Raw genomic sequence first — 10,893 nt, forward strand, 5'->3', positions numbered from 1 at the left:
TTCTCCTGAGCGGAGGAAGCTGGAGACAGGACTGGTTAAGTTTGCTGTCAGGAAAGCGTCTGCTTAAACTTAGCTCCATAGCTCCCACGTTAGGCAAGTCCACTGAAATATTTTGATCATGCTCTGTTATCATGAAGGTCAATAAAATGCTGGGTTGGTTTTTTTTTTCAGCCATTGCTACCTTTGATGAAAATTCTTCCATCGAAACACCCACGTGGGAGATTTCTGACAATAAAAATTCCATGCTTCCTAAGCAACTGATTTTCTTCATCTGGTCTCCTAAAATCCTGTTAACTTTCCCTCCCCTCACTAAAAAAACCGAAATTTTGTTGTACTAGCTTTCTTTGTACTCAGATATGCCTGAAGCCAATTTATTTTCACATGCTGAATTGTCCATGCTCCTAAGGACTTGCTATTACATTATGTGTGTGTGCTCTGAAGGAAAGCACGAACACTGGAAAGTGGCAAAACAATGCTTTTCCTCTTTTTGCATTCATCTTCTAGGTAATCACATTTATAAATACTTGAAATAATAAAATGCTGCTAGCATTGTAAGAATACTACAATTAGCTCTTGTTTCAGGCATTAAACATGCTTTCCTCCTCACATGCAGCTCCTGCTTTACCAAAGAATGGCAGGGGTTGGAAAGGACCTTCAGAGATCATCAACTCCCACCTCTGTACCCGAGCAGGATCACCTAGGGCAGGTCACACATACATGTTCTGATGGGTTTGGAAAGCCTCCAGAGGACATTCCACAATCCCTCTCCAGGGTTCCAGCACCTTCACAGCAAAGAATTTTCTCCTCATGTTGAGGTGGAACTTCCTGGGTTTCAGTTTGTGTCCACTACCCCTCGTCACAGAATCATAGAATCAATAAGGTTGGAAAAGACCTCAGGGATCATCAAGTCCTATCACTGAGCCCCAGCAATAAGAGACTGGCACCTTCTTGACACCCATCCTTCAGGTATTTATGGACATTAATAAGATACTTTCTCAGCCTTCTCTTTAGAAGACTAAAGAGTCCCAGGTCTCTCAAGTCTTTCTGCATCAGAGAGATGTTCTAGTTGCTTCATCATCCTCATAGGCTCCACTGGATTCTATCCAGTAAATCCCTGTGCCTTTAGAATTGAGAGGGCCAGAACTGGATGCAGTATTCCAGGTGTGGTCTCACTAGGGCAGAGAAGAGGGGGGAGGAAAACCTCCCTAGATAGCTAGGCACACTTATCTTGATGCACACCAGGGTACCACTGGACCTCTTGGCCATAAGGGCACATTGCTGCCTTATGGATCACCGAACATCCACTACAACTCCCAGGTCTTTCTCCATGGAGCTGCTTTCATTAAGGTTTGAGAAGACCTCTAAGATCACCATGCCCAACCATTAACCTGACACCACCATGGCTATTAAATCACGTCCCCAAGTGCCATGTCCACACATTTCTTGAACTCCACCAACCCCCCCTGGGCAGCCTGTTCAAACACCTGACCAGGGGCATGTAAAAAAAAAAAAAAAAAAAAAAAAAAAAAAAAAAAAAAAAAAAAAAAAAAACCAAAAAAAAAAAAAAAAAAAAAACCCAAAAAAAAAAAAAAATCAAACCCAATCCACATTCTCAGGAACAAAACATCAGCAATCAGCAAACCTGGAAGTGTTTCCAGGATGAAATATGTTTAACGGGTTTAGAAATGAAAGTTCAATTTAGTAAGTTCCCCTATTTATCACAATACTGCCAGAGTGTCAAAGGAACTGCTGCTGTCAATTCCATGTGTCACAGGAAAGCTGTGATTTTGCATTAAGCTAGGAACATAAAAAAATAATTTAATTATAAAGAACTATTTCAGACCAGTGCATATTTTAGCACCTCTGCTATGCAAAAAGAAAAGCTTCAGTTAATACAAGGAAGCCAGTATTAATACAAGGAAGCTACCATTAAAGAAAGTGCAATGTAATAAATAGTGTAATATACACACCAGCTTAAATACCACATTTAGCGGCAAAATCTCTTCAGTAAACTCTCCTACTTGAGTCAGGAAATGTAACTGACCTGAAAGTCAGCATCTTCACTCTCTTCTGAAGGCATTTTGTACTGGGTTTGGTTGTGGCAGGGGGTTTTGTTTGTTTCTTTGAGGTTTGTTGTTGGTGGTGGTTTGGGGCTTTTTGCTTGTTTGGGGTTTTTTTGTTGTTTGGTTGGTTTTTACAGTGGTGTTATGAATGAAAGCCGAGTGTTAGCAAAACATGCCCACCTGGCACAGAACTCAGTGAGACTCCTCACATTCCAGGACAGGCATTCACCGGGAAAGCTTCCGAGTGGTAGCATACACCAAGGGAAAGGACTCAGAGGTGGCTTTTGTTCCATTCCCTGCTAATGCTAACCTGTTAAGTGACTGCAGGCAAGCCTATGTGTCTTCACTGCTTTGCATCCCAGATGCCTAAAACAGGGATAAAAATAATGGTTCCTCCTTTTGAGGTGTGTGAGTAGAGTATGGCTTATGCACTTCAGCAGACAGGTCATAAGCACATGAATAAGGCACTGCCTACAACTGCCAATTATTAATAATATCATTATTACTAACAGAGTAAAGTGTGATTCCTCCCCCCCCCCCCCCCCCCCCTTTTTCCAAGCAATGGAATATAACAGCAGCCCATTAAGCCATTCTTAAACTTAGAGTAATCCTTATTCTGGGTCAATTCTTACAAGCACTTCTTAAACTATCAGGAAGAGTGACAGCTATGCGAGTCTGTCCTGAAATTCACACAACCTCTAGTACCAGGCTCACCACACTGCTCTCAGACAGAAACAGTGAGCTTAGAACAATAAAAGCAGTAAAAAGAAAATAAATCCTAAAGAGTCTTTTCACATAAACCAGAATAAAACATCTTGTGACCCTGGGGAAGGGAGACAGCATGGTAGAAAGACAGGAAATCAAGTTAATACTACATAAGTCAAAGAGTTAACTTTTTCTCCTCCAGAACCTTTGGAAATACATTGGACTGTTACTTCAATCCAGGTTTACATGCTCCTAAGTAATTAAAGTGCACAGAAATTAACACTGCAGTAAGGTAAGGTTCTATCCATATCACTTTAAAAACAAAATAGATAAATCAAAAAGCCCTAATTTAGCTCACTCAGGAAAACCATCCCAATACACTCGTGCCATATGATTTAACCATGCAGGGAAGGATTGTGAAGTCTCCATTTGCAGGTGGCAATGGGACATATGGCTGTGCTTCCAGGAATAAACTCTGACCCTGGAAGTCACCAGCAGGCCACAGCATTCCCGCTGACACCATCGGCAGACGTAGCAGGCCACCCTCATGGCACAGCACAGGGAGCCTGACTAAGGTCTAAGATATGGAAAGTGATTACATCACTTGCCAGAGCTTACAGAGACAGCCTGTGGCATGCTCAGAAATCAGAATTTCATTGCAGCTTCACCTGTATAGTACCCTCCTCCACCAAGAAGCCATCTTCAGACAGAGGGAGGCACGAACACTACACATGCCACTGAAAGGGAGGCAGTGTTTCACCCCTGAGGTGCCAGGATTTCACTGCAGGTGCATTTACAACCTTCACACTACAGCCTTGCACACTGCAGGTCTTGTCTACCTTCCCCACAATTACATGTGGTGGAAGAGTAACTCTCTCCAGCTCACTTGGTCAAAATTTCCTTTCTGCACCCCAGTCTGCCAGACAACTGCCTTGCCAGACACCACCACCACGAGCAAGCTCTGGGGACGCTGCACATCCTCAGTCTGAAGACTAGGAGTAGCAGCGGCCTGGAGTAACTTTAAGCTCTGAAGGTGAGCAGTTGTATCACTAAGTTTAACAATACTTGTCACCTGCTTAAAGATACTCACATGCTTACACATTCACAAGCCGTGCAACCACCAATTTATCAACAAAGTGTATCAAGATCATTCTAGATGAAAAGGAAAAATGTCAGCTATAAAGTAACTGCACAATTATCTCTGATATTTTATGTGGGAAAATGACATTTAATATCTTTAATTATTCACACAACAGCTATGGAAGAGAAAGGTTTTCTTCACTGAATGGCAAAAATAAGCATGGACAAATTCATCTCACCGTCACTTCTATACTTCTCTCCTAAATAAACCTCCTGCTGAAACCAATGGAAGTTTTGCAGACGCAAGCAGACCCCAAACGAAATCTAAAGCATCAAGGGTAAGCCTCTTCAATATTCCAAGTTTACCTCAACACAGAAATCAGTTACATTTCTCCTAAATTAGGTGTCTGTTTGAAATGCTTTACCAGCCTGCTGTGCCAAGAGGGACACCACAATGCAATGAACTTTTGAGACCAGGACACAACTTTCGCAGCGCTCTCAAAGCCCCTTGTCTCATCACGTTTTAGCTTGTTACACACCATCACACCACCCAGCACTTGGTAACCAAGGCCAGAATAAAGGTCTCCCTGCTGTACATTACTAAACTGCATTCAGGAATGGTTACTTAACTGAGAACTGTGTAATAAAAGAAATCTTTGCTTTTACCAAAATAAAAGCTCTCCAAAGTAAATGGAAGTTTCTAGTTATGGACAAATCTAATGAAATCTCTAGTCTCCTCCTAACTAGGCACATTATTACCTTTGTTTTCCTTTTTAAGCTGAAAGGAAATTTATTTCTCTGCTTCCTCTGAAGTTTCTGTAAGGCTTTCTTCTTCAAAAAGAATTCCTGCCCTTCTTTACTTTGTCATTTGTTCACGGCTGTTCAGCACCGGGCAAGACCTATACTCAGGACTAGGCACAAAAACCACTCCTCTTAAAGTTGGGGGCAGATTATGATCACCACTTCATTTCTAGGATGAAAATTCCATGCATCCAAAAGACTTCATCACAATAAAAATTAAAACCACACCATGTGTGAAGACACTACCTGAAGTAAGGTCCCTGAGCTATCCTTGCTTAGTACCCTGAAGTATCACTCCAAATAAAGTCCTTGGAACTGAAAGCACTCAAGTCTGAGTCTCACCTGAAAACACAGAAATTAAGTTCAGAAATCAGAGCATTTGTATTCAGCTCTGAGCAATAGCTTGAAGCCTAACCTGCCATTTTTTTAATTTCCCAATGCATTTTTACATGGCAAGAATTGCTGTAGCAATTACTCCACACACAAAATAAAAGCAAAGGCAAGATTCTGCTGTTTTCCTACGCAACTAGCCTGTCGTGAAGAATTTCAGTCACTTCATTTGCTGTTTATGCTCTCAGACCTACATACACCAACCTCAATGCCCACAAAAATCTGGGAAAGTGAAATTTGGGTGTAATTCCCCAGGAAACTGAGAACAGAGAGAATCCTCTCTTCAAACTCTCTCCCCACAGCGGCCTTCCCAGCCTGAAGACTAGTTTTGCGGTCATAATATCACACCAGAACAGCTGCTCCCAACAGCCCCCTTCCAGCCAGCATATTTGGGACCATCACTTATCCTATGTCTGCTCCACACTGCCTGGAAAAGGTCAAGAGTATGTTATTAATCATTCACGCTTATGAGTACTAAGCTTACCCCAAATACATGTCTTGGTTTTAATTAAGTACACAACAGTACTGTAAATAAAATATATATATATATATATATATTTTACTTCCTACTTCCCCATTTTGGGCCCAATGCAGCTCAGTGCCACCAGCAGTGATTTTATGAGAAGCGCTCCAAGCGTTGGCTCGTTTTAGGTCACCCATGAGTATCAGCCCACAAATTGAAAACCTCCTCTTTAAAACTTCCACTTGGCCTTAAAAGATGTCAAACCCTTCCAAAGAGTGTCAAAACTTTCCCCAGCATACAGATTAAAAAAAAACAATAATAATAATTAAAACAATGGGTTGTGTACCTGAAAGCTTAGGACTACTAGTAAATTAGTCACTAAGATTCATCTTTCTAATGGATGTACCTGCATTAATCAATGCCAGAAGAGGGGAAAAAAACCACCACAAAAGTAATGCAGAAAGGAACATGGATGGAATTCTAATCCTCCAGTTTAGGTGCAAAAGCTGAACCACCTCCTGTTGCAGTAGTTGCACAGCTCTGCTGATCTTCACACAGATTCCTGACCCCCAGAGACTTCCAGTGAGGTGCTTTTCTTCTACTTTCATGATTTTACTACCACTGAATTTTAAAAGGAGTTTCTATTCTCATTAAGTTTGTGACTTTTGTGTTGCACCTTGCATATTCCAACCTTACTTGGGTTTAAAACTTTTGCCTTAAGTCCATCACCTGATTATCTTTACAAAGCAAGGTTTAAGATGAAAACAAGGGGGGGGGGCGGAAATCAAGAGATCTGAATATGCACAACCTTACAATTGTCAGGTTATTCAGAGCTATCCCTACATACAAACTTTGTCTCTAGCAGTTGCTAGGAGCACCTGAGAAGACATGTTTGCTGAGGCACTAAAACCTGAGCAAGCATCTTCCATGTAAGAAGTGGCAGCACGAGGTCTTCTGCCTTATCAACAAAAACCCAGTTCTTTTTTTTTTTCCTCCATGTGGACAGTTCACATACTCACCCAGAAGGGCAACTGGAAATTACAGACAGATGAAGATGAAGCTGTCTCAAAGCCTTTGTCATGTGATAGTGACCTATAAAGTAGCAAATAAAGGCACATCATCAGCACACCATGATTTTACAATATTGCAACTCACCACAACGCCAACGTGAGGAGAGATCCCAAAAACTTGAAACTTGCTTCTGCTTACACACACACACACACCAACCCCTGAGAAGCTGTCATTAAAACGAGATGACAGTGGCAGGAAATCCTAAGGAGCAAACAAAAGATGTCTTTAAAAGGGCATTAGGAACTGGGCAAACGGAGCAAATCACCTGAGTGGGAATGGGATGGGTGGGTTGTTTCTCCTCTGTGCCTCTCGAATGCAGGCTTATGGGAGCACAGAGGTAACAGAGAGGGATGCAGCACCTAGGTATTTACATGCATACACAAACATTATCGAAAAAAAAAGGCACAAAGTTGACCACCATCTGCAAGGAGCCAAACATAACAATAACCCCCGGGAACTTAACACAAGTGAGCGATCAATCCCCGCGCCTGGATAAAGCCAAACAACGCGAAATTAACAAACAAGCACAAGCCGCCAGACTGCAGGTACGAGATACACCAGGGGAGACAGACAGACAGAGGGACGGACGGAAGGCTGCAAACGCTGGAACACAGTTTCAGGTAGTGCCCGTGCCCCTTTCCTCGGCAGAGCCCGACAGAGCAGCCTCGGGGGTCCTGCGGCCGCCCCTCCACCTCCGCAGCCCGCAGGGAGAGCAAGCACCGAGACCCCCGGGCCAAGCCGCGGGGGGAAGCGGCGTTTGCAGCCGCCGCCCGCCGCCCACCCCCGCCCGTGCAAAGTGTAGGGCCACCGGAATCCGGGCTCCCGGGGTGGGGTGGAAAGAAAAGGTATTAAATATGGAGAAAGACCGCCGTGACCCTGGATTTTCCCGTCTCCACCCGACCCCACGCCCTCGGTCACCATCAAGTTTGCATTTTAGTTACAAAATGTCGATCTTGGAGGCTGACAAGAGACAGGGAGAGGGGGAGAGAGAGTGTGTGAGTGAGTGTATGTGAGAGAGAGAGAGAAGAGAGAGTCCATCTTGCTTTGAGGGGGGAGGAGAGGAGCAATAATGCAGCGCATAAATCTCACCCTCCCGGGGGAAAAGTCTGCACAACACCTTTGGGGGCGGGCAGGCGGACAGGGAAGGGGCGGCGGCGCGGAGAGGGGGCGCAGGGGGCTCCCTGGCCCTCCCAGCTGCCCTCCCCGGCAGGATCTGGCGAGGCAGGCTGGCAGCAAACACCTCCCTGCTACTCCCCTCCTCCTCCCCGCGGGCCCGGGCGATGATCCCGCTGCTGCCGCCGCTGCCGCTGCCACCGGGGAGGAGGTGCCGCCGCCACCGCCGGAGCCACATGGAGACCGGCACCCTGTCCCTGCCCCCGGTGGCCGGGCCGGGCCCCTCCGCCGCCCCGGCGGGCTGCGGGACTTGGACGTGTCACCAGCAGGACGGGCAATGGTTTCGGCGCCCCAGGCCCGAGTGACCACCGCCAGCCTGGCGGCGCCCCGGCCTCCCCGTACGCACTCACCTCCGGAAAAAAACTTTTAACCGAGGGCCTTCCCCGGAAAAAGTGGCGAATCCGCCCCGCACACGGTTAAAGCCCAGCGGCCCCCCGGCTCGGCTGGCGGCGAGCGGGGGAGACCCGGGCACGGTCCTTCCCCGCCCCGGCGGGGAGGGAGGGAGGGAGGAGGCAGGCAGGCAGGGAAGGGAGGGAGGGGGCGGGCAGCCGCCTGCCGGTGCCTCTCGCCCCGCCGCCGTACATGTCGCCTCAGCGGCTCTCGCATCGCTTCGTTTTACCTTCCTCATTCAGCGGCGGCTGAGTGCCACCGATATTCCTAACGCAAACCTGCTGCCGTGCGGCGCCCGGGATTAACACGATCACCTCCCTTCCCCTGCCTCCAACCTCTCCTTCCCCGTACTCCTCCTCCTCCTCCTCGCAAACCTACCCTGGATCGGCTCTTCTCACAGCCATGCAAGTTTCATACATTGCAAATAAACCCGAGGAGGAAGAACGAAGCGGCTGGCGGGCGGCGGGGGGGGAGGAGGAGGAGGAGGAGGGTTGGTTGCTTTCTGTAATTTACCAGCTACCCGATCTCGCAGCAGCAGCAAATAACAGCCGAGCACCCATCCGGCTCCCGGCGGCCAAGAGAGCCGTCCCCGAGGCGGTCACCCCCTCCCCGGGGAGCCCCTCGCCAAGTTTTCTGTCATCGCGACCACCCAATGTCACAACTTACCTTCGGAAATAGGACTTCGCGCGGCCGAGGCCTGCCGCCACCTCCCCTCCGGCCCCCGCCCGCCTCCCTCCCTCCCTTTCTCCCTCCTCTCCACCTTAAACTTATTGACACAACATAATCCCCACATCCACGCGAAACTCCGGCAGGGCCGCCCACCCCCGCGCCCCCCCCAGCTGCCCACCGGGGCCGCTGCTGCCGCCGCCGCCCCGGGTGCATCGCCGATGACTACCGGAAAACGCACAGCCCAACTCTCCGGCCGAGCTCGGCCGCTGTTGTTGTCGGGGTCGGCGCCGGGGTTTTTCCTCCCGCCGCCCCCCAGCCCCGTGCGGCCGCTGGATCGGTTCTCTCACCCTCTCCGGTTTGATACACACACCCCAACCCCCTTTCTCCCGGCGGCAGCAGCGCGGATCCCCCCCAGGCCGGCGGCAGCCGATACCGATCCGCGCACTCTCCGCTGCGCCTCGCCTCGCCGCCCCTCGGGATGAAGTTTCGTTTCTGCCTGCCGCGATTTCCCTGTCAATTTCCCCCCGGGGGCACACACCGAGCGGCGGCCCATGGCTAGCCCTCCTCCTCGCCCTCCTTCCCCTTCCTCCCTCTGCCGCTGCTGCTCTTGCCTCTCTCTCGGTGGCGGCGAGAGGTGCCTGGTTTCAAACGCAGCCTGGCACTGGCTGGCCTACCCCTGCCGCCTTCTTCTGGGCTTTTATTTTCTGCACATGCACTGCGCTGGATTGCAATGCACTCCGCCGCCCCCCGCGCTCACACAGCCCCGGCCACCCCTGCCCTCTCGGCCGGGCAGAGGGCTGGAGGCACCAACCCACCCGTCCTCCCCTGCCCAAACTTTCAAACGCAGGCAGGGCTGACGAGAGGGAGGAAAAGTGACTGCGAGCCCCGGCAGCTGCCGCGCAGGGCAGGGGAAGCTCCGCGACTCCTTCACGGCCACCAATGCCGCCGGGGGGGCCCGGAGGGCTGCCTCAACGCTGGGGCGCGGAGGGGAAAGTGTGGGGCTAGGGCACCTCTCTCCCTGCCTGCCGCTGCCCGTCTCCGTTTGCCTTCCTGCCGGCCGGTGAGGGGTGGGGGGTGGCGTGCACTCACCTCGGTGGGGCCGGCGGGCGTGCGGGCAGCGCGCCGCTGGGCCGGAGCGAGACGCGGCGCGCAGCGGAGCCCCTCCGCCTCGGCGCCCGCGGAACGCGGCTCCACACAGAGCCATGCAACCCGGGCAGCGCCACAACACTCCCCGGGATATAAGGCGGCCCGCCATTGGCCGGCTCGCTGAGGGACAGGCTCGCCAGCCATTCAGCGATGCCGTTACACCCGCGGCCCGCGAGGGAGCCGCTGGCGCACACACTCACACAAAGATCGTCGCTCTGGCTTCGTAGTGTTTCAGGAGCCGGTGTCGGCCGTGGCGGAGTGGGGCAGGTAGCGGGAAGCTACCGGCCACAGTCCATCAGCGCCCAGGGGAGCGCTGAGACGAGCTGTGCCGGCCACAGCGCCGGCAGCCGCTGTCCATTGGCCACCCGGGAAGGGCTGCGAGAGTAAACTACGCCTGCCCTGGGCAGCGCCGCGGGGTAACGGCGGTGGCGGGGTGCGGGCGGCGGGCACGGCACGGCCCGGCACGGCCCGACCGGTCCCCCCTCGGCCCCAGCCCCGGCAGCCCTCCGCGCAGCTCCCCGATAACTTACTTTGCCGAGTTGGGCGGCTTTCATTCAGAGGCCAAAACACGGCGAGCGGAGAAGTTGAGGGAAGCAGCAGCGCATCCGCACAGCCCCTGCTCAGGGAGTAAACACGGGAAGGCAGCCCCGCGGCCCGTGGGGGGAGCCGGGCGGACGGGCCGAGGCCAGCGGCCGCCCCCTGACCCGGCGAGAGGCTTTGAGGGGCAGCGGCGCTGCACGGGGATGCGGCGGAGCAGCGGGCGGTGCCTGCTGCCTTAGCGATCCTCGCCCAAACGTGGCGGAGAGGCCCTCACCGGCCCAGCACCGGCAGTAGCACGGCAGCCTTGCGCACCGGCTTTTCGCAGGGACAGCGGCCGCTTGTTGGACAGAACTGGTGAAGTGCCAGGGTGGCGGCCGTGCCACTCTCCACGCCCTGATCTGT

The 10,893-nt window shown here is 51.2% G+C and overlaps 1 protein-coding gene across 6 annotated transcripts in view; it reads right to left on the bottom strand.

Annotated features, from left to right (window-relative positions):
* Nucleotides 1-10,018, bottom strand: part of BBX (BBX high mobility group box domain containing) — a 119,821-nt gene extending 109,803 nt beyond the window's left edge. For 5 of the 6 annotated variants that reach the window (XM_054163203.1, XM_054163201.1, XM_054163200.1 and 2 more), the window contains exons 1-2: nucleotides 9,895-10,018; nucleotides 6,522-6,594 (exon numbers count right to left, since the gene is read on the bottom strand). The gene's annotated coding sequence lies outside the window, so the exon portion shown is untranslated. Of the gene's footprint in view, nucleotides 1-6,521; nucleotides 6,595-8,096; nucleotides 8,195-9,894 lie in introns of those variants that run through there. The other variant, XM_054163198.1, reaches the window with a different exon arrangement.
* Between the last annotated feature and the right edge of the window lie 875 nt (nucleotides 10,019-10,893).

Source organism: Dryobates pubescens, chromosome 8, assembly GCF_014839835.1.
Source record: "Dryobates pubescens isolate bDryPub1 chromosome 8, bDryPub1.pri, whole genome shotgun sequence".
NCBI classification, from domain to species: domain Eukaryota; kingdom Metazoa; phylum Chordata; class Aves; order Piciformes; family Picidae; genus Dryobates; species Dryobates pubescens.